At 41.1% G+C, this 25,148-nt stretch overlaps 1 protein-coding gene across 1 annotated transcript in view; it reads left to right on the top strand.

Moving 5' to 3' along the window:
- LOC126355554 (uncharacterized) overlaps positions 1 to 25,148 on the top strand; it is a 936,011-nt gene that overhangs the window by 875,640 nt on the left and 35,223 nt on the right. The gene's annotated exons all lie outside the window — the stretch shown is intronic.

Below are 25,148 nucleotides of genomic sequence, written 5' to 3'. Positions count from 1 at the left end.
TCTTCTTTGTCCTGAGATCTCCATACTAGAATCTTCTCACTCCACCATTTTCTCTTGCTGGTATGCCCAGCCCACCTCAATTCCCGTTTCCTGAAAGTCAATATCAAGCCCTCAACTCCTGTCTCTTCGCACACAATGAATTGTCGAAGATTCTGGTCGCAAATTAATTTATTGACGCGTTCCGATACATCGTTGGAAGACATAGATGTGATAAAAACAAAGGATAGCAATACAGAAAGATGCTTCAGGAAAAATACGTGCACTGTGGACAGCAGTTCCTATCAATACTTACAATGAAGTACAAAAAAACAAATAACACGAAAGTGGACACATAAGGTACGGAAAAATAGCTCTCATATTTGTGGAAGCAGTTGTCAAACTGACCGTACATAGAAACACGTAGCGGTAACGAAAACAAGTGCCGTCATAAATGGTGTTTGCAGTCATACAGACCACAGATGGCTCTCAAAGAACGTAACCACAATGAATATATCGAGAATGTTCTGCATGAACTTGAAACCCATGGAGGCATAAAACTTCAAAAGCGCGAATTGTGCAATGAGCATATTGAAAACCAAACGAATGTAACAAAATACACGGGGTTTATTCAGGGTTTTAGCTGTTGAAATTACAAAACATAGAGGAGTTAGGGAGAGAATACGACGTAGTTACATTTTAAATAAAACGTAAAATAAAACAAAGAGCAACATTTAAGCAATTACAACACAGACAATAAAAACATAAAAGAATTTTTACCCAAATATATAGAACAGTAGAAGGGGAAACAAACATATACACGTCTTATAAAACATGTGCCGTTGTAAACGTTAAAACATAAAATGATGGACAATAAATTAATAACGTATTGTAAGCTTGTTAACAAATTAACAAAGTTTTTATTTGTATTAGTTTATTGTCTGTTATTTTATGTTTTAACGTTTGTTAAGTCACTATAATATAATAAAATAATGGAATAGATGATAATAAAATGTTGAAATGCGTGGTTTTTTAAAATGTATTGAATTAATGAGATTAATTTTTCGGCATGAATTGCAAGCACAATAAGCTGAGCTATGCCTGGAAATAAGTTCGTATTAGTTCGTATTATTTTGCAGGGCGAAGTAGTTTCTTTCTACGCTGTAGATTTGTGCTTACCATTCTTTATTATGCTACGTCGGTCGCCGTATTCACCGTTTAAGTATTGACCGTGTTCCCATTAAGCTTATCGGATCTTCGTAATTTTCCAAAGTACGCAGGTGGGCTTCAGTTCTTGTAATTATTGTACTATTTGAAATAATAACTCACACGACCTTTCTGTTAATAAAACAATAATGTATTTTACTAAACGGTGAACATAGAAATACATACTCCTCACTTATTCATAGCGACCCCAAAATGGCGGTCTACAATTACTCGCTAAAAATGGCGTGCTTATCACTCGTTCATTAGCTGAGCGCGAATCCTTCCTTTCTTCTACTGGTACCAGAAAAAATTCTCTCTTTTTTAACAACTGAAAGTCAAAAATACATCGAATCTAGCTAGACTTATGTATTAGGAAGTCTTTTCCTAAGGTATCTGTCTGGAGTGTAGGCATATATGCAACTGAAACATGGACTATAAACAGTTTAGACAAGGCTCTATGATGGGCTACCGCTTCATCTTCTCTCTGAGCCTTTAAAGAAGACGAAAACATAAAGGAAATGCAAAAGGTTTATCACATCACCTGCTTTTCTTAACATCGAATCTAGCTAGACTTACGTATTAGGAAGTATTTTCCGAAGGTATCTGTCTGGAGTGTAGGCATATATGCAACTGAAACATGGACTATAAACAGTTTAGACAAGACGGCACTAGAATCTTTTGAAACGTGCTGCAGAATAATGCTGAGGATTACATGTATAAATAAGTTACCTAATGAGGAGGTACTGAACACAATTGGAGAGACAAGAAATGCGTGATACAACTTGACTAAAAGAAGGGATCGGTTAATGGAACACATTCTGAGACGTGAAGGAGTCACCAACTCAGTATTAGAGAGAAGTGTGTGTGTGTGTGTGTGTGTGTGTGTGTGTGTGTGTGTGTGAGAGAGCGTGTGTGTGTGTGTGTGGGGGGGGGGGGGAAGTGGGGAGGGCTTGAACTTCGCGGGGGTGCAAGAGATGAATACAGTACGCAGATTCAGAAAGATGTAGGTTACAGCAGTTATTCGAAGATGAAAAAGCTTGCACAGGACAGCAGGGAGAGCGGCATCAAACAAGTCTGTGCACTGAACACCACGACAATAACACATTAAAAACTTACAAACAAGCTATGATAAGGAGATAAATATAAAACTACACTGAATCCATTGTACACGACAGGAAACATTATGAATCGAGGCCAAGTATTCTCTGTAAAATCATCATTTCATAAAATGACAAGCATATCGCGTCATCCGTAAATCAAGAAACATAAACAAAACATTAGCACATTTGTAACGATTGAGTAGTCATAAATAGTGTGAAAGTGGTAACTAAAAATTATATCAACCTTGCAAAAATAAAGACGAAATATCGTAGCAAGTAAGTGTCCATGGCAAATACAGCGCAAAACAACTGAAGGCCATTCCTAAGTCGTCAGTCTAATGTCAGTTCACGCAGGATCGGAAGAAGATTCCCGTTTTTTCGGCCTTTTTTCTGGTCTTTCTTGATATGCCTAACATGAACTGTTTTCGCATTCAACGTCCATGTTTCACTCCTTTAAGCTTGTACTGTCAGCATGAGCTGCTTATAGATTTTCCGTTTTAGACACATTGGTAACTTACTTCTGCATACATCATTCAGCTTCCCGAATGAACTCAAAAGCATTTTACCCTATTTATTTTTATTTTTAATGTGCCACAGGCTTGTTGCTTTCAATTGTCTTAAGTATAGAAGTGCGTAACATTTCCTTATTAATCTTAGCTATATTTCTGTCAGTGTACCGATTGTACAACATTTGGCTCTTAGTGTAGTTAAATTTAAGACCTACTACAATACTTACTCTGTTCAGTCCTTCCCTCATTTGCTAAAGTTCTTCTGAATCCAAAACAAACAAAACAATGTCAGCTACAAATCTAATGTGGTTCAAATTAGATCTGTTTAAGCATATTCCTTCTTCAACCCAGCTTATTGATTTGGAGACTTGTTCTATAACCACAAAAACACTTTCGTAGAAATGGAATGACCTTTATTCATTCCTTTCTCATATTTTTTTTTCACTCTCTTGTTGTAATCGAAGGGAAACTCGATTTCTCATAGGTTGTAAGTCCCATACAACATGGTAACTTACACTCTTTTTTTTCTTTTTTTCTGTAGCTTGTTCTTATTTGCCATTTTATTTGCGGAGATCATCAGCGAATAAATTAATTTTAACAACGAAGTATATTTCAAGTAAAAACTCACCTATAGTCTTTAATCATTTTGACTGAATAGTCATTATCAACAGCCCGTAAGTACTCCTTTTCCGATAACTACGTAAAAACATGCTATGAGTCAACATAGCCGTGTGGCTCCGTGGTGTAGCCGTTTCGTTCTGTTCACCGGTTAAAGTCTAAAGCTTTTTGTAGACAGATACTGAGGATTTTTGAAAAATCTTGTCCAGCAGTGACAAAATACTGGTGGGACTCTCGTGGTTCACATATTTTCTACTGCCTTTTTTCTAGATTACAACTGCTGCATTGTTCCGCAAACGCACTGTGCAAGTTTTACTTTCACCGCCTCTCGCCCAACATTTATTCATTTATTACTCGTACTGTTATATCATCGTTCCTAAGCATTTTCCTCCTTCCAGGTACAGATTTGCTTTCGTTACTTCTTCTGGCAGTATCTCTGGAATGCAGTCATTTTCGCACTCTATTAACTAAGTGTTTGGTTCCTTATGTGCACTCTCAGCTTACACAGAACCTTCAAACTCCGTTAGCAACACCTCTCGGCTCGTAATAACAGTACCGTCTGCCATTCTGACAGGTGATGTAATGTCTAAGCACAAATGGCCAGTTGTTACATCATTATTTCTTTGTTCTCGATTAGTTGCTGTATAGTCTTCTCATTATATTGACACTCTTCTTGTAAACGTTTCTGAACAGTGTAAGTAGGCTGTTTAGGTGTTTATGTTGGTGACGCCACGTAGCGCTCGTTATGAAAATCGCTGACTGCGCTGTGTGCAGTCTGTGGATGGTTGGACTCATTGTTGCTGAATATGAACCTCGGTAGCAGCCAGCGCCCAATTAATGCATCCCTGATGACTGCTATTCATCAGCGGCGAAAGCTGGAATTTCTGCATAAGTACCGCAGCTGGACGTACACTAAGTGGCGACCGGTGGACTTACCAGCGGAATCAGGTTTTATGCTACATCGGACAGGTGACTGTTGGCATCTGTGGCACGAAACGTCTGAAAGCAAACACCCTGCGCCGTCGCCAGGAGGAGAATGTCTTCGTGGCATCCCCTGCTTGATTCCCCAATATGGAAGTCAGATTGGATCAACTCGAGTATGCATCTATCCTTGGGGACCAGATCCACCCCTAAATAAAGTTTGTCACATTGGATCAACACAAGTATGCACCAATACTTGGGGACCACTTCCACCCCTAAATGAAGTTTGTTTTGCCTCAGTGCCATAGCATCTACAGTAGGACAAAGCAACATGTCATACCGCTGACAGTGTACGTGCGTGGTACGAAGAGCGCCAGAATAAGTTTATCGTACTACTGTGCCACCAGTCTCCCAAGATTTAAACCAAATCAAGAATTTGCGGAAGCAACTCAATCGGGTTCTCCATGGGTGGGTTGTCAGCTGAGAAACCTAGAGTTGCTGGCCACAGCACTGAAGTAGCCGTGGCTCCACATCCCAGTTGGTACCTTCTGGAATGTCGTCGACTCTCTTCTTGCATTTGTCGCACTGCACTGCAAAAGTAGTTATTTAGGTTTTTAATAGATGGTGGCATTGATGTGCCTGTAGGGCGGCACGCGAATAGTTTACAGACATTTTGTTGCATGCCGTCTTCATAGATTTAATTGTCAACAGTGTAGGAGTCATGTACACATAAGTTTCACTTAAGACACGATTTTTTCCTTCTGGTATTCAGTACTCAACATTTCGCAGCAGTTAGGTGCCCTAGGAGGTGTTATTAGAGGAGTGTCTGGGTCGCCGTTCCCGTGGTCGAGTGTGTGATGTGGTGCTGCAGGGGAAGAGGTGGGCGCTCTTCCGCGGCTGCTGTCGCGCGAGTCTGGCTGCACGGGCACGCCGGTGGCGGCAGCACTGTCGAGCGGCGTGGCGGCCGCGGGCCTGGCGTGCGCGTGCCCGCTGCGCGCCCTCGCCGCCCTCGCCGCCCTCTGCCCGCTCGTCGCGCACGCCGTCGCCGCCGCCGGCCGCATCCACAGCCACTACCAGCCGCTGAGCGGCAGGCGCAGGACTCTGGGTGAGTGTCGCGCCGTGTCGACCATTTGCTTTGTGGGAAGAGGGAGGCCAAGAAAGCGCGGATCCGACGTGGATCGTGACGTTCCAGCCTAAAAAAACGTTCAAACTTTTCACCACAGCTTCTACTGCATACGCGTTCGACACATATATTCCACACAAGTTCGCCTTCACCCTTTCTGCGCCCACCTCTTTCTCCCCTCATCTCTCTGTCTACCTCATCATCTCACTTCCATTTGTCCACATTCTTCTCCCAACCCTTTGCATCTCTCACTTTGCCCATCTCCTCCACCCCTTCACTTCGATGCTTCGATCAAATCTTCTTCCCACCTCTCTATTGTCCTCCTCCTCTCTTTATCCAATTTCTCCCTCCCTCCCCCCTCTTCCATTACCACCAACCACTACCTGTTAATACATCCCCCTTGCCTCTTCCATCTCCCCCCTCCTCATCCTAAAAATGGTTCAAATGGCTCTGAGCACTATGCGACTTAACTTCTGAGGTCATCAGTCGCCTAGAACAGAACTAATTAAACCTAACTAGCCTAAGGACATCACACACAAACATGCCTAAGGCGGGATTCGAACCTGCAACTGTAGCGGTCGCTCGGTTCCAGACTGTAGCGCATCCTCATCCTCTCTGTCCATCTCCTCCTCCCCCTCTCCCTGCTCATCAACCCCACAGCACTGTCTAACTATTCCGAAAACCTCACCTTTCTTTGTCCACATCATCCTCCCCTCCTCTCTCACTACCTGCCTCTTCCCCCTTCTCTCTCTTTGCTCAGCTGTGATCATTGGCACACACTGGCACGTGCTGATATTTTTGCACAACACATCTGTCATGCCAGGTAGCAAATATATCATGGCCTTTTTCCCCTTATCTGCGCTCCTACAAGAGTTAGGAGGTGCTAAACTCCAAACTGCTAATTCTGATATAGTAGGTAGCATTATTACCAAATTAGGTTGAAATATTTCCAGCGGTATATATATATATATATATATATATATATATATATATATATATATATATATATATCTGTGTGTGTGTATCTGTATTGTTTTCCCCCCAGTTTTTCTGGGCCCTTTCTTATAATTATGAAATGTATTTGTAGTTGCAAATACAAACAACCATCACATGTAAAATGGAATGTCAGCAGGACACTGAAACTCAAACACAGTTTCTCGACTTAATGCGGAAAGAGCGTTGGCTATTCATGCATGACTCAGCCAACCCAAACTTCAATATGTCGTTGGTCCTACACCACAATATACACTGGTACACACATTACGTAATTCCCATTCAGGGATTTATCAAACAGCAATTCAGCCTGAGGGATAGCAGCAGCAGCATCTTCAGCTTTCAGCCGTAGCTATTCCAACGTGTGCGGATCATTTGATTACAAGTGGTATTTCAATTTACTACACAGATAAAAATCACAGGAAGAGACACGTGATCGAGATTGCAGGTCGTCCCTCCTCACCAAACACCTCATGCACTCGTAAGTAGGTTGTGAAAGGGTGTGTGCTATTGCATCGTCTTGATGAAAATGCCCATACAGTCGTTCACGTCCTGTGAGTTGATCCGCGTGTGCACATACAGGTTAACATTAACAGTTTGATGAGATAATCGTATTTCGAAGCAGACACCAAACATTGCACAGAAAACACAATCTTGAGATAATGCAGTGGCCCTTCAAAGGGCTGATGGGGATTTGATGATGCATAGTGGTGCATATTATGTAAGTTGAAATATACTGACGGGACGAACGAAGTCTCATCAGAAGATATGAAAAATTAAGGATCCAAAAGTCCTGATCCCACATCATTCAAAATCGACCCTAAGAACCAATTGATGCATCGGAATCACAGTTTGCAGCATTTCCTGTGACGGTCAGTTCTCCCACATCTCTAACAAGGGTCAATTTCACTTTAGTCTTATAAATACAGTATCAGATCAAAAGTATCCCGACGTCCATCTGTAACGTGGACTTTGTCAATGTAGTAGTGTATCGTCAGTACACAAGTAATAACAGCAGAATCTGTCGGTCGGGAGAGTTCATTGGATTCGAATATGAACTAGCTATTCAATGTCATATGAGCAACAAATCCATCTCAACCCCTCTAAACCAAGGTGACAAAAGTCATTGGATACCCCCCAATTTCGTGTCGGAAATCCTTTTGTTCGACGAAGTGCAGAATTCGACGTGGCATGGACTCAATAAGTTGTTTGAAGTCCCCTGTCATCCATAATTGCGGAAGTGTTGCCAGTGCAAAGTAACCTCTCGACTAGGTCCCATAAATTTTCGTTTGAATTCATGTCGGGCGACCTGAATGGCCAAATCATTCACTTGAATTGTCCAGAGTGTTCTTCAAGCCAATCTCGAACAATAGTGGCACGGTGACATTGTCGTCTATAAAAATTCCATCGCTGTTTGCCTGTAAATGGTCTCCAAGTATCCGAATAACACCATTTACAGTCAATGATAGGTTCAGTTGGACCAGGGGACCCAGTTCATTCCATATAAACACAGCCCACACCATTATGGAGATACCAGCAGCTTGCACAATGCCTTGTTGACAACATGGGTCATGGCTTCGTGGGATCTGCATCACACTCGAACCCTACCATTTACCCTTACCACCTAAAATCTGACCAGGCCACGATTTTTACAATCATCTAGGGTCCACCGGATATGGTCACGAGCTCAGGAGAGGCACTGCAGGCGATGTCGTGATCTTAGGAGAGGCACTCATGCCGGCCGTTGTGGCCGAGCGGTTCTAGGCGCTTCATTCCGGAACCACGCAACTGCTACGGTCGCAGGTTCCCATCCTGCCTCGGGCATGGATATGTGTGATGTCCTTAGGATAGTTAGGTTTATTTAGTTCTAAGTCTAGGGGACTGATGACCTCAGATGTTTAAGTCCCATAGTGCTTCAAGCCATTTGAACCATTTTTGTAGCCATAGCCCACTAACGCAAAATTTCGCTTCACTGTCCTAAGGGATTCGTTCTTCGTACGTCCCACATTTATTTTTGCGGTTGTTTCACGCAGTGTTCCTTGGCTGTTAGCACCGATAACTCTAAGCAAACGCCGTTGCTCTCGGTCTTTAAGTGAAGGCCGTCGGCCACTGCGTTGTCCGCGATAAGACGTAATGTATGAAATTTGGTATTTTCGGCACACTCTTGACAGTAACGATTTCGGAATATTGAATCTCCTAACGATGTCAGAATGGAATGTCTCACGCATCGAGCCCCAGCTATCATTGCGCGTTCAAAGTCTATTAATTCCCGTTTTGGGGCTTTAACCAGGCCGGAAACCTTTCCACATGAATCACTCGAGTACAAATGGCAGCTCCGCCAATGCACTGCCCTTTCGTGCCTTGTGTGCGCGATTCTACCGTCATCTTTATATGTGCATATCCCTATCCCCCAACTCAGTGGGAAGTGGCTCTAGTCGGTTGTTGGTGATGTGATTGTGAAGTGGCTACGCGAAGGAACATCAGTTAAACCACGACCACGCAGACTTCATGATGATGGACAGGGACCGTCTAACATTGCGAGGGAGGACAAAAAAAGTCATAAAGTCGGCAAAATGAATCAGTCCTGATCTACAATGTGCTACTGGCAGCTCAGCTAGCACATTGATTGTGTGTAGATAGTTAAAAATAAGAGGGTACAATGGTCGCTCAGCTGCTCATAAACCACACATATCTTTAGTCACTGCTAAGAGGCGCTTGAGGCTGTGTAATGAACGGAAATGAATGGAAATGAGTGATTCGAATGATGAATCCCGCTATGCCCAGTGGGAATCCGATGGTAGGGTTTGGCTTTGTAGAATACCTCGAGAACGTTACCAGCCATCATTTGTAGTGCCAACAACGAAGTATGGAGCAAGTTTTGTAACGGTATGGGGATGTTTTTCGTGGTGAGGATCTCGTCCACTTTTTCACCTTAAGAAAACGCTAAATGTGGAAGCATGTGAACACATTTTGCAACCTTCTGTGCTGCGAACAGTAGAGGAAGAGTTCAGAGGAGATGACTTTGTTTCAGCATAACAATGCATCCTATCATAAAGCAGTGTCCATGAGGTAATGGCCTGTGGACAATAACATTCCTGAAATGGACTGGCCTGCCCAGAGTCCCGACCGGAAACCAATGAAACATCTTGGGAATGACTTACAATTCGCTCCAAACCCCTGCATCCAACATCACTACTTTGGTTTCGGCCCACAGAGACTCGGACACCTCATTAAAGTGACCGCAACAGTGTTCAAGCCCTAACAAAAGGTGAAGAGGTGGACACACATCACATTAATGTCAGCTAACAGGTGTCCAGATAGACCTGTCCAGTGGTTAAACGAAGAGGTTCGATGTTTCACCCAATTTGGATGTGGTTTTTAGGTATCCGACTAGGTGAATACCTCTTTGCTACAGACATACCATCCAGTTACTTGATTCTAAAACATTTCGGAAACGTTCACACACATTCACATCGGATAACACAAGACGCTGACACATTGGTTCCACAAATTCGTTTCTGGGCGGGAAGGGACGGCGACAGCAAGGTCATCCACTAACATTGCCAAATCCAAGTTAACATGTCTAACTTATGATGACAGGGCTAAGGTAGGGAAGAATAAATACAGATGTCCGGACACTTTTCATCAGATAGTGTATTTTCCGTGGCAGTTTTATTTCGACCACATTGGTTACACCGCTACATACACGCATAAAAAGAGTTGTTAGAAAAGATAAAAAGAGACGTGTTATGTGTGGAAAAGTCACAGGTGTGCCGTTTCCTCCTTATTAGTCCTTGAAGGTTCTGACCATCACTTTTTAACTCTGCACAGCTATCTCTTAATTATGTGAACTATGGACAAAGGAGTGCTGGGGACATGTGAACTGCAAACAGAGGATTAGTCAGTCAGTTAGAGGTTGGCTGATTGTCTTCCATGTTCGCCACCGAAATTACAGCTAACACATTAGCCAACAAACGCATCATTGTCAAATATCGAATCGTCAGAAATATGTCATCCGGTCTCTTCTTATTCAGTTTTTGGGGCAAAAACTGTAAGCTAACTCTGTTAACAAAAACGTAGCGATCAATGACTCTTTTCCTCAAGTCTTCCATCTGCTCCCCTGGCTATAACTTTGTAGCAGGCATTACAAGTTTTCTTAGTAATTCAGGTTCTAACTGGAGTGTTTGTAGCTATTCATTATACCTCAAATATCGAAACAGTATTTACAAGCACATCACAGATACCATCTTTCAACTCCTTCCGCGGTGGTACTTCCTGCAAAGGCTGGTACTTCTGTGTCCAGCGATGGGGCAGCGCTAGCCGCTGCGTCTTCCTATTGTCAACTTGTGTGGCTGGATCGAATGCCTGCTTCGTGGTATCGATGGGCTATGACAGCACATATAGGACATAATCAAGTGGGAGTGTGAAATACCAACATGAGAAGTGAGTAAACAAAAGTGAATGTAACTGAGTGTATGAGCTGGACGACGTGTTTCTCGAACGTGAGTAAATGACTGTCCACAGTTCACAAGTTCAGCAGCGAGAGTGTAGGCGCGAATTAGCGAATTATCGGATTAGTCGATAAGCCAATAAGCCGGCTCGGTCCGCATTTCACATGACAACAAATGAGGTGGAACCCGGTGTACGCAGTTCACATGTAACTGATTTGACGATGTGCCACTCTGGCCAACGTTCACAATTGTTTTGACACTTCGTATGCAACATGTTTACATCGGAATCTGAATTGCAACAGAAGTACATCGTACTGCTGGTAAGGGGGGGTTATCATTACTACTGATGCTATCTATGTCCCGGGATAAAATATTACATTATTATTGTTTATGTTGTGTTTACATGAAAGTTTTCACTGATATTTGCAGTTTCTTGACGGCTGATTACAGTCTGAGTTAGCAGGCATGCATATCATTCACTGGGAGGTACGGTGCAACTGACGAGCAGCAAGGTGCCTTTTACACAGGACGATTTCTAATAAGGAGGTTACCAAATCAAGTGACATTGCAAGCTCTTGATGGCCGTCTCCGTGGAACAGGATCCCTTACACCAGACTGACAGAAAGCTGTTAGACTTCATAATGTGTGAACTTTTCGCTTTCAAAAAGCTATCTCATAATGAACTGGGTAAACCTCTTTACCAACAAGCAATGCACAGCCAACGAAATAAATACCTCCATGTCCAATGTGTGGAACTCCCTACACCAGAGGAGAATGCATCCATACAAGTATCAGATGTAGGTTTCAGAACCTATCAGTTGATTCATTTCCCCAACGCGTAGATTTGTGCCAGTGATATTGACAGTAGCAAACAACAGTAACTTCGAAACGTGTGTTTTGATTACCGAAGAGACTACCTTCACAAGGGAAGGAATATTCAAGAGCAGCAATAGCTGTGCCTCGCAGTTCCACCATGAGAAGATTTATCATAAATGTGTGGGCTGGGTTTAGCTAACTGGGCTGTACGTTCTGCCTGATATGCTCGGTGGAGGGAATTGCCTTATTTATTTCCTTGAAGTAGTGCCAGAAAAGGAGAATATGCCGCTAGCAGTCGGGCAAATATTATGGTTCCAGAACGGTGGTGTCCCACCACAGTTTGCCGTTGATGTCACATAACATTCAGAAAATGTTTCCTGCAGTTGCTGGAGTGGGAAGGGTAGACCAGTACTGTAGCCACCAAGTTCCCTCAGTGTCTTTCCTATTGATTTCATTTTGTTGGGAAGATGAAGAGTTTGATGTACGAGACACTGAATGACAGTCAATAGGTGGCAGCACTGGCGCAGTTCGCACACTCTTGAACACTAAACTCTGAAGATAAGAAATTAATTCTATAATAGCTGTCAATTAAGTTTATATTACACCGTAACTAAGTAGATTAGAATCTGTTTTATATCATGTATTGAAGGTTTCACTCGTTTCAAAGTATTTCTCGAAAAACAACAAAGACGTAGCATATGGGCCGGTTTCAACGTACTTTAGACATAGGTTTAAATACAAATTTAAGACATTTCTTTTAGTATTAAGTGAAAAATTTACATTGTTTTCATTACACATATATTTATTAGTACCGTACCTACTCTGGGAATGAAAGGTTTTAGCTTTTATCTTTTATTTCCTTGCAAAACGCGTAAAATACTCATAGAGCATACACGATCTTAGGCCTAATTTTTCGGGTATACAAGTTTTGATTTTTAACGTTAGTTTAACTGCATTACGTTACTATATTAATAGTATACACGTATATTAGTGTACCACATAAGTTTAGTGACTTTTGTGATCTGCAGTTAATAGAAAATTACTTTTATTGCCTAGATAAATTTTGTACAAAATATTGTAAACAACCATGAGAGAGAGGTGTTTCAACTGCTGTAGGAAAGTCAGTTCTGGGGTTCTGTGCAGCTGTTGTCGCAGATGGCTACATTGGGGTGAATGTAGTGGCATGAGAATCAGGCAAGTAAATGGGTCTCTTCCATGGTATTGCAGATTATGTTCAAGGGATAGGAAAATAGCGGAACAGGAAGGGAAGATTAGAATCCTTCAGACTGAACTGGATGGTGCTAGGAAGGAACTGATGAGGTTAAGGTGGGAGGAGGGCGAAGGCAGGTGGGAAGTGGTAGCAAGGACCAGGTGCCACAGAAGGAGAACAGTATCAGACAGTTTTATCATTGACACAAATAACAGATTTGCCGTGCCACCTCAGTCAGCTAAGGAAGAGGCTCAAGTAAATGTAAGTGTAGTCAGAACTCAACAGACTTTCACTAGGAAACCAACTGTTGCAAAACAAGTAGAAAGTGGGAGCAAAGTTCTGTCGTTAGGTAGTAGCCATGGAAGAGGTGTGGGCCAGATTATGCAGGAAAACTTAAGTGACAGGTACCACGTCACAAGTATTTTCAAGCTCACCTTAGCCAAGTGATACAGGATGTAGGATCATTGTGCAAGGGGTTTTCAAAGCAGGAACATGTTGTGGTAGTGGTGGAGGGGATCAGGGCTACAGTATTGAGTGTGACCTGGTAAAAATAGCATCGGAATCGAACCATACAAATGTTAGCTTTGTTCCTGCTCTCATGCAGTATGATCGGCCCCAAACGAACAGCTCTTTTAGGAGGGTCAAAATGGAGCTAGATCAGTTGCTTCAGGTGGCTACTTTGTCAGACCTAGGTTTGCTTCCTGTTGATGGTGTTGGTAGGTGGGACTTAACAACACATGGGCTGCATCTCAATAGGAAAAGGAAGGGTAAACTGACTGGGATGATAGTAAAGTCTTTAATGGGGGGGGGGCATTGAACTCATTGGAGTACTTTTTTAGGCTAAGATCAGTGTCCAATCATCCTACAATGATTGAAATTAAGCTTAATGAAAAGTTGAGACAGGCAGGCACTAGAGATGTGAGAATATCACAAGATTTTCATAACAGTACAATGAAAAATAATGTTAGTATTTCACAAGATGCATATAAAAGTACAGTGAAAAATAATGTTAATATATTGCGTCAGAATATCAGGGGATTAAGAAACAAAGTTTAGAAGATTTAGAAACTGAGGGTGGAATAGATGTACTATGCCTGTCTGAACATCATATAGTTACAGGTATGGAAATGGTAAATGTAGGTGGATATAAGGTCTCAGCACATATAAGTAGAGACACTATGGAGAGAGGAGGAGTTGCCTCATATGTTAAAATCAGTCATAGTGTGAGAAATTTTGAAACTAAAAAATGTTGTGTAGAGCAACATATAGAAGCATGTGCATGTGCGCTTGGACTAAATAATGGCACGTTCGTAATTCTGAGCGTGTATATGTCCCCACTGGAAACTTTTCAATTATTTTTGAAAAACTTGGATTCTTTGTTGTGCTACCTCTCAGACAAACGAAAGCAAATTATTGTTTGTGGTGATTTCAACGCAGATTTTCTGAAAGAGTCAGATAGTAATTGATTCTTCCAATTTGACATCAGTTATTGATTTTCCTACTCGGGTGGTACAGGAAAGCAGCGCACTGGTAGATGACGTTTCCATAGACCAAGATAAATATAATCAAATAAAAACTTTTCCTGCTAACAATGGTCTGTCTGATCATGATGCACAGTTAGTTACAGTATGTGATATAGCTAAAAACAGTAATGTAAAACAGTCCTCCAAAATAGTACGTTCCATTAACGACGTAACAATTCAAAATTTTAGGGAAAGCTTGCAACAGTTAGACTGGGTAGAGGTGACCACGGAACATGATGCTAATTTAAACTATTGCATGATACCCTTGTGAGTATATTTGGAAACAGTTTCCCTAAGAAAATAGTGAAATATAATTGTAAGAAACCACGTAAAAAGCCAAGGCTAACTAAAGGGATAAAAATATCTTGTAAACAGAAAATGGAAATAAATCTAGGTGGAGTAATGATCCCGAAACAGTGAAACATCATAAAAACTACTGCATTGTATTAAGAAAAGTTATTAAAAAGTCCATAAGTATGAGCATTATGTCTGAGATTAGCATATCTGATAATAAAATTCAAACAATTGGAAATATTGTGAAAAAGGGAAACAAGGCAGGCTAGGGCACAGGAAGACTATTTCTATCAGACACAATGAAACGTTTGTTAACAAGAAGTCAGAAGTAGAAAACATTTTTAATAATCATTTTTAAGTGTTGTGGAGAAAATAGGATCCAGCTATTCATTAGGAAATGAAAGGCAGTGTATGGAAGAGGCAGTACCTGTGCAATTTGATAAAATTGCAATACAACCCACCTCTCCTACTGAAATTAGGAAAATAATAAATTCACTCAAAAGTAAAAGCTCACATGGAATTGATACCATTTCCAACAAAGTACTAAAAGCTTGTGACCAACAAATAAGTAGGATTCTCAGTCACATACGTAGTAGCTGAATGAAACGGGGTATTTTTCCAGATAGACTGAAATACGCTATTGTTAACCCATTGCATAAAAAGGGGATGGATCTGATGCTAACAACTACCACCCAATCTCACTTCTCACAGCTTTATCCAAAATTCTTGTAAAAGTAATGTATTTAAGAGTAGCATCACATATTTGTAAAAATGAAGTACTAACAAAATGTCAATTTGGTTTTGAGAAAGGCCTTTCAACAGAAAATGCTATATATGCTTTCACTGATCAAATATTAAATGTATTGATTAACCGAACATCACCCATTGGGATATTTTGTGATCTCTCAAAGGCTTTTGATTGTATGAAATTCTTCATGTATTGTGGTATGAGTGGGACAGTGCACAAATAGTTTAACTCATACTTAACTGGAAGAATGCAGAAGGTTGAAATTAACAGTACAGATAGTCTACAAAAATCAGCAGAATACTCTCTAACTGAAGAGGTATCACGAATGGACTCCCACAGGATTCAGTCTTGCATCACTTATTGTTCTTAATATACATTAACGACTTGCCACTCTATATTCATGAAGATGCAAAGCTAGTTCCTTTTGCTGATGATACAAGTATAGCAATCGCATCCAAGAAGCAAGAATCATCTGAGTAAATTGCAAATAATGTCTTTCATAAAATTATTAAGTGGTTCTCTGCAAATGAACTCTCACTAAACTTTGAGAAAACACAGTTTATACAATTCTGTACAGCAAATGCCATAACACCATTGATAAATATAGACTATGAACGGAAGTCTGTTCCTAAGGCAGAATACTACATTGATGAGAAATTGAATTGCAAGAAACACATCGATGATCTGCTGAAAGGGTTAGGTTCAGCTACTTATGCTATTAGGCTTATTGCAAATTTTGGTGATAAACATATCAGTAAATTAGCCTACTATGCCTATTTTCATTCACTGCTTTCATAGGGCATCATATTTTGGGGCAATTAAGAGAGAAAGTATTCATTGCACAAAAGTGTGTAATCAGAATAATAACTGGAGCCCACACAAGATCACCTTGCAGACATTTCTTTAAGGAACTCCGGATATTCACAGTTCCTTCGCAATACATTCATTCACTTATGAAATTTGTCATGGATAACTCACCCCAATTTAAAAATAACAGCGGAGTGCATAGCTACAACACTAGAAGAAAGGATGATATTCACTGTTCTGGATTAAATCTCATTTTGGCACAGAAAGGGGTGAATTATGCTTCCACTAAAATCTTTGGTCATTTGCCAAATAGTATTAAAGCCTAAGAGATAGCCAACCAACGTTTAAAATCAAATTAAAATAATTTCTGTATGACAACTCCTTCTGCTCAATAGATGAATTTTTAGATATAAAGTAGTAAGTGTACATAAATTAATTAATTAACTATTTTGTGTAAATAAAATTTATGTTAAAGTGACACGTTCCACATCATTACGAAATGTCATATTCATTATCTATAGAACAAGGGTTAATGTATGTACATATGTAGAGCTGACTGCCCATTTGACTGAAGCTACAGCCATTAGTGGTGAGACGCCTGGTGTTTTTGAGTGTCTTAGACAATCATTAGCACACAGAAACAAGTTGTCCGTTTGTGTAAACGGACGACGTTTTCAGAAGTGTCTCTAAAACAATTTTAACATCACTAGCGTCAAAACCTTCGTGCACCCCTAGCAAGTATACGGTGCACCTGTGACATTTCTGCCATGTACATCAATTTTCAAAATTTCACAGCTAGCTCACGTAGAATAACGTAGCATGAAAACAAAGAGCCTCGATAGCGACAAGAAACTATAAAATATACAAGCAATGTTTAACATGGGATACCTTTCAGCTACATCTGTGAGGGCCTATCCATGTGGGTGGGCTTGCCACCTGTATGTAACATTCCAGCCAACTAAGGATGCACTGCGCATGCTAATTAAATGCGACACATTTAATAATAAAATAAAAGAGAGAGAGAGAGAGAGAGAGAATGTCTTCCCGAATGTAGACGGATATTGCTAAGCGAAGTAGTGATAAACGAAGTTATGAGACCCTTTGTTATTACAGTTCTTAAATTAATTTCGTATCACATGTTCTTCACAAATTTAGTGATAAACGAAGTTATGAGACCCTTTGGTATTACAGTTCTTAAATTAATTTCGTATCACATGTTCTTCACAAATTCTATGATGTACGTTCCTCGAATACAGGGAGTGAGGATACGTTAATACATACACACATCAGAGAGCTGGTTCTGATTTTCTCTGTGTATTACCGTCTTCTGACAAACACAGCGTCCCTGATGTTTTCTGCACGGCTGTAGCTGCACCACTAGGTGAACTCTGCCTGTCGGTATACACTATCTGTGTTGTGTTCATACATCACTATTCAACTTCTAACCTATTTTCCAAAGGAAAATGAGCATTAAGGTCTTGCTCTTGCCACTTGCACTTGGAGATACTAACCAACCAGCCGGCCGCGGTGGCCATGCGTTTCTAGGCACTCCAGTCCGGAGCCGCGCTGCTGCTAAAGTCGCAGGTTCGAATCCTGCCTCGGGCATGGGTGTGTGTGATGTCCTTAGGTTAGTTAGGTTTAAGTAGTTCTAAGTTCTAGGGGGCTGATGACCACAGCAGTTGAGTCCCATAGTGCTCAGAGCCATTTTTTTATACTAACCAACCCAAAAAGTACTACAAGTAATAGCTATAATTATTAGTCTGGAAATGACATAAACACTGATTTATTGTTGTCCCACATGCTGCCCTAGTCACAAATAGAAATATCTGGGCTTATGCTTTAGTTTTAAGTGATTCATCATATAACATACACTGTCTGAACAGGCATCGAAGGCCCAACGTTACCGACCGGCCGTCGTGTCATTCTCAGCCTTTAGGCGTCAGCGTTGTCAGTTTTTGTGACTGGTGCCGCTACTTCTCAATCAAGTAGATCCTCAACTGGTCTCACAAGGGCTGAGTGCACCTCGCTTGCCAACAGCAATCAGCAGACCCGAACGGTGACCCATCCAAGTGCTAGTCAAGCCTGAAACCGCTGAATTTCGGTGATCTGACGGGAACTGACGCAAGAACTAACGTTATGGTCTTTTCTTGCCTGCAACATTTTTTTCTTCGACAGCCGAAAGGTTGCCAAATTCCTCATTTAAATCAACTCATTGCCATATGTAAATGCTTGATTACAGAGGGACACTCCTAATTCCACAGAAAACAGAAACTATTGCAAAATATACGTAATTGTTCCGCAGACTGTCGGCTGGGTGCACCGCGACTTAGTAGTGCTTGTTCGTAATTTGATTACTAGAGGCCGTGTCGGTTTTACAACACACCCAGTTTGTTGTACAGCGCCCGTCTCGTCTTTCTGAGCTATCGTTTCGGAAACTTACTTTTTGACACTTCTAAATCTGACACGTGCATTTTGTTTGAAATGTGGCCACTGAAGTGCAAAAACCTTACTCCTTTTCATAGTCCATCCTTCTCTGTCTTGATGGTCCATCCCTAATGAACTCGACGTCGATAGGACGTCAGTGTTTAAACTCTCTTACTATTGTTTTTTTTTCTATTTTTAACAATAGGTATGTAACTCAGAAACAAACAGTAACCTACCGATGAATGTATACCTAATTGTTCGAAGTAATCCACTAATTCCCGAATACGAAACATAAACGGAAGTAAAAGTGCTTGACTGCGGAATCTCACGTTCATGTATTGCAGGTGGTGTCACCCCGTGTCTTTAGGCATTTTGCCAGTAAACCTCCCCCTCTTGTGATTTCTGAACAGTATGCTTGCTATTATCCGCTGAAGTTTACTCATACCTACTACCGAGCCCGTATTTTCCCGTAAAACCATCTTCAATTTCTTCCCCTGTGACAACGTTCAAGTCCACCACCATTACTGTTAGGTTACCACGTTCTTTCACAACGCCGCAGCCTAGTACGAAAGGGAAATGTGAAAGATAAACAGTTTACACAAGAAACTGAAGAATTTGAAACATGGCACTACACAAGACTGCTACATATTAGATGGGTGGATCAACTCACATAAACAAAAGTTTTTCTTCACCCCTTTATTTCGAAATTCATGCCATAGCAAATAAAAGCTGGCTGTTAGGCATGCGTATATGTTCATTTTCAATGTTCCCAGATCACCAAAGAGAAAAAGAAAACATTTGTGGAATTACACAATTTTCTGTTTCCCATGAGGGTTTTCTTACAGCAGTCGCGAGCAACGACAGTATACTGTGGAATGTCCCCTTGCTCGGATGCAAACTTGATGCCATCGTGACATACCGTCAAGGACATCATCAAACGAACTCTGATTCACATTGTCACTATCTTCAATGGCGATTCTGCTTAAGTCGTACTGGTCGTTGTCGACTTCCAAAAACATCTCGTTTCAATCGATCTCACACATGTTCGACTGGCTTCACGACAGGGGAACAGGCAGGCTTCTTCAATCTACTGACGCTAACGTGCTGAAGGAGCATCTTCACGAGAACAGCACGCGAGCAAGCGAGTTACCATCTAGCAACATGAAATCACTACCAAAATTTTGGCGGTACTGTCCCAAAAATGACTGCAGAATTTCGTCCTGCATCGTAGAGCAATGAGACGGCCGTTACCAACCGCGAAGGTGGTATGGTGGCCTCATGTAAAGCCACCCGATAACGTGGGTCCATCTGTGGGACACAGGGCTGGAGGTGTTCAGTATTATGAGATTGTTTCCAAGGGTACGAACAGATACGAGTTTCGCCTATAAGCAACATCCGACGCCCATCATGGGGCGGCCTTTCCGCAAGATCTCTTGTCCATCTGTAACGGAGTCCGTGGTGTTGTGGTGTACGACGTGGGGAATGGAGATCCGCATCATGCAATCATCCCCTAACAGCTTCGTAACGTCCTACAGTCGAATTAAGTTCTGGACCACTCCGCCACAGTTCATTTGACTCGAAAGTCACAGATATCAATCATCCTGTCCACCTGTCCAACGTGGAGAGCCTGTGTGTTGTATGTCCTCGGTACTACCTGTCTACTGGAACCGATTCCACGACCGCATAGCATCACTTCGCCTCCTGTGCACTTCTCTGGTCTACACTACTGCCCGTAATGTGACAATGCGGACATGATCACGATTCTCCTTCGTGGCATAATGGACGTTCACTCCACCGTTCCATACACGTCTCTAATGCGTCCCTACTGGGCTTCATTCTTAACGGGGGTAGGACGTCAAGCGGGCCGACTTGGAGCAGGAGAGGCACCACTGGACATTTTAATTTCCACTGTCTATACTTTTACAAATAAATTCATAAAACTTTGTCAGCATGAGCAGGAAGGATTCCGAATTCACACTCAGAAAGCGTTTCTGAAGAAGAGAAATTTGTTAACATTGAATATAGATTTAAGTGTCAGTAAGTCATTTCTGAAAATATTTGTTTGGAGTGTAGCCATGTATGGAAGTGAAACATGGACGATAACTAGTTTGGACAAGAAGAGAATAGAAGCTTTCGAAATGTGGTGCTACAGAAGAATACTGAAGATAAGGTGGATAGATCACGTAACTAATGAGGAGGTATTGAATAGGATTGAGGAGAAGAGAAGTTTGTGGCACAACTTGACTAGAAGAAGGGATCGGTTGGTAGGACATGTTTTGAGGCATCAATGAATCACAAATTTAGCATTGGAGGGCAGTGTGGAGGGTAAAAATCGTAGAGGGAGACCGAGAGATGAGGACACTAAGCAGATTCAGAAGGATGTAGGTTGCAGTAGGTACTGGGAGATGAAGAAGCTTGCACAGGATAGAGTAGCATGGAGAGCTGCATCAAACCAGTCTCACGACTGAAGACCACAACAACAACAGCAGTGGAAGTTCGAAAACATAACGAAGTAATTATTTACCTGTGAAATTTCATCATTTTTTTCACATACTAATGGCAGCATTTGTTGCTATAGGTACACTTTTCTTCATAAGTAAGAGAGATGGTTCGATTAATTTTGTACAGCATACAAACCATACTTAAAGGTGTATGAAACTCCAGAACTCTAGAATCTATTACAAACTGTGGTAAAAATTGATGTAATTAACTACAAAATTTGTGTTTTTTTAAACATGAAGTTTAAAATACAATAGATCATTCGTTTTTTCGTAAATTAAATAAATTCCAGAGTTTAATACACCTGTAAATATGGTTTGTATGCTGTGCAAAATTCATCGAAGAATCTCTCTAACTTATGAAGAAAAGCGTACCTATAGCAACAAATGCAGCCATTAGTAAGTGAAAAAATGATGAAATTTCACAAGTAAAAAAAATTATTTTGCTATGTTTTCGAACTTCCACTGCAAGAGTGTGAATCCTGAATCCTTCCTGGTGATGCTGACAAAGTTTTATGAATTTATTTGTAAAAGTATAGACACTGGAAAGTAAAATGTCCTGTGATGCCACTTCTGCTCCAAGTTTGACATCCTACCCCCCTTAACTGAAGAGCGGCAATCCATGCGAATGAATTCTACCCGCAGGTAGCTCGAAATGGTTCAAATGGCAAATAAGCACCATGAGACTTGATATCTGATTTCATCAGTCCCCTAGACTTAGAACTACTTAAACCTAAATAACCTAAGGACATCACAGACAACCATGTCCGAGGCAGAATTCGAACTTGCGACCATAACAGCAGCGCTGTTCCAGACTGAAGCGCCTAGAACCGCTCGGCCACAGCGGCCGGCCCGCAGATAGTGCTCATTGTATCTGTGTTTACAACGTCTGGAGTGACCTTCACATCGGTACAAGAAGAGTCACGATAACAGCACACCTGCACGACATATTAGGATGCAACACTTTCGTTGATAATCATCGAAGCAGACGAAATGAATTAAAAGTTGTGCTGCGGCCGAGACTCGAACCCAGGTCTTCTTGCTTGCTAGGCAGAAATGCTAACCATTACACTTTCGCTTATGTGTGTAATAACTAAAGAGGAGGTGCTGTATAATTCAGGAAAAAATTTACAACACAAAGTACGTCCTAGAATATATGAATCGTCAGTTAGTATTGAAGTGGGTCTATGGGGTGGGGCGATGGGGAACCTTAGAGGGAGCCAAGGATTGATTACAGTAAGCAGGTAGGGGAGGTCCTAAAACCACACAGCCAGCTAAAATGACGTGTATCTTATTAATTGTTAATGTCACAAGTGCAAGAATGTTATGGAACACGGATACGTTCTTGTATTGGCGACACTGTTACGCCGGAAAGGGAAGAGACGGTTATTTTAGAGCTTAGACCCTTAAGTGATATGCGAAGAATCCGTACACATCGGGTTTTAGAAGTTGTGATAATTATTCTTCTTTGGCACACTACGCCTGTATCACCTGATTTGTAATATTTTTATACAGAATGTGAGTAAATACTTATTTTGGCGAACATTTTAAGCATACTTCTGGGTATGTAGCCTCACGTGGTTATGAGTATTGCTCTTGTACACAGAATGCTGTAACTGTGAATAAAATGACATGCTGTGAGCGGGGACTTACCCATAACCACAGTTTATGCCTCCTGTCTTTCCATTCGTTTCTGGTTATGATAATATAACATGTAGCTTATTATTACTATTATTATTACTGTTATAATTTTTGTGATAATGAGTCAAAACTATAAGAGAATCAATAATCGCCAGTCCTTGGATTCAGAGAGCATGCTAATAACAAGCAAATGGGTTGGCAAAGTGCCTCAAAATTATTAGTGTTCCTCAAGCTATTTTAAGAAGGCGAATACAAGCAAGAACAAGAAAACTGTAGGAACTAATAAAGGTTTGGATCAGTTCCAACAAAACTGAATGATCTACGAGAACTGACATATGAGTTAGCCACGAGGACTGAAATTGGCAATGATGATGATGGTGGTGTCGATGATGATGATGATGATGATGATGATGTTGATGTTCCTCGTCTATATTTTAGTGACTTACTTATTCACTCTAACCTAAACATGGCTCATGTGTGTTAAGTGCTAATAAAGGGATAACAGTGAACGTGCTGGGGTTTCACAAACGTCAAAGATGTTTACATGTGACGTTTTCAAATAATTTTGATTTTCTGTGGAATGTCAGTTTATCGAACGATGCTCATGATATGACACTGTGGAAGCTTTCTAAAAATACATTATAATCTATATTTTCAGACGATATTCTAATAAATATTCAGGCAGCTACAAATAAATTTAAACAACAATGTACAACTTTTCTATTCAAACCGACTGGGAAAAAGAGAACGCTGTGCTGAAAAAAAAAACTGTTTCGTTTTTTTCTCGCAGACTGTTTTAGGTATGATATCAGCACATTTAAACATCATAAAAATTGTTTCTCCTAAATATATTCTTTCTCCTTATAACTAATTTCATTCAAAAATGGTATATACAACTATGTACTATTCTGTTGTCTTCCTAAGACAGAAAACAGGGAAGATGTATTTATGGCTTATCTGTGTATGATTACAGCACAATTACGGAATTGAAATGTCCGACAATTCGTAATCCAACCCGCGTAAAGATTAAAACTATGCGAAATACTATCCTCACAGATCCATGAGCATATCCCGTATACTAAAGGTCCCAACCAGTTTACCCGGTCATTTTAAGCGATTTCAATTCCCAATCGAGGCTTCGTTGACACTAAAATTAACAAGGCTCGAGGTCAGATGCAGCGAGGAAGAGAAGACTGTATATAGAGAGGGAAGGAGGGGATAGACAGAAAGAGGGGGAAGGATGAGGTGAACAGAGGTAGCGGGAGGAAGAGGTGGACAGGCAAAGGGGGGAGGGGAATTAAGGACATCAGGCCACGTATACCACTTACATAAATATTTAGCAACTGCGAAGAATTGCTGGGTTCGCTAGTAATCATGTAGGGTATAATCTAGTTTTCTTTCGTGATTCACTGTGTTGTTATAAACGCCAACTTGCAAAACAAATGTAGCTCATAATTCATGAAAATGTTACTACAGTACAGTTTTTTCCTTTTGTTATGTCATTTTAGGCCACCTCCCCCACGTTTCGGCAGATAAAACTGCGAAGGACAAACTAAAGCTGTAGTAGTTGTCCTCGAATTGAAGGCCTAACAACGACAATATTACATCTATCTACATCTACATCCATACTCCGCAAGCGACCTTACGGTGTGTGGCGGAGGGTACCCTGAGTACCTCTATCGGTTCTCCCTTCTGTTCCAGTCTCGTATTGTTCGTGGAAAGAAAGATTTTCGGTATGCCTCTGTGTGGGCTCTAATCTCTCTGATTTTATCCTCATGGTCTCTTCGCGAGATATACGTAGAAGGAGCAATATACTGCTTGACTCTTCGGTGAAGGTATGTTCTCGAAACTTTAACAAAAGCCCGTACCGAGCTACTGAGCGTCTCTCTAGCAGAGTCTTCCACTGGAGTTTATTCATCATCTCCGTAACGCTTTCGCGATTGCTAAGTGATCCTGTAACGAAGCGCGCTGCTCTCCGTTGGATCTTCTCTATCTCTTCTATCAACCGTATCTGGTACGGATCCCACACTGCTGATCAGTATTCAAGCAGTGGGCTAACAAGCGTACTGTAACCTACTTCCTTTGTTTTCGGATTGCATTTCCTTCGGATTCTTCCAATGAATCTCAATCTGGCATCTGCTTTACCGACGATCAACTTTATATGATCATTCCATTTTAAACCAGTCCCTAATGCGTACTCCGAGATAATTTATGGAATTAACTGCTTCCAGTTGCTGGCCTGCTATTTTGTAGCTAAATGATAAGGGATCTTTCTTTCTATGTGGTAGTG

The sequence above is a fragment of the Schistocerca gregaria genome, chromosome 3 (assembly GCF_023897955.1).
Source record: "Schistocerca gregaria isolate iqSchGreg1 chromosome 3, iqSchGreg1.2, whole genome shotgun sequence".
Classification (NCBI taxonomy): Eukaryota; Metazoa; Arthropoda; class Insecta; order Orthoptera; family Acrididae; genus Schistocerca; species Schistocerca gregaria.
This window is presented reverse-complemented; position numbering and strand designations above follow the sequence as displayed.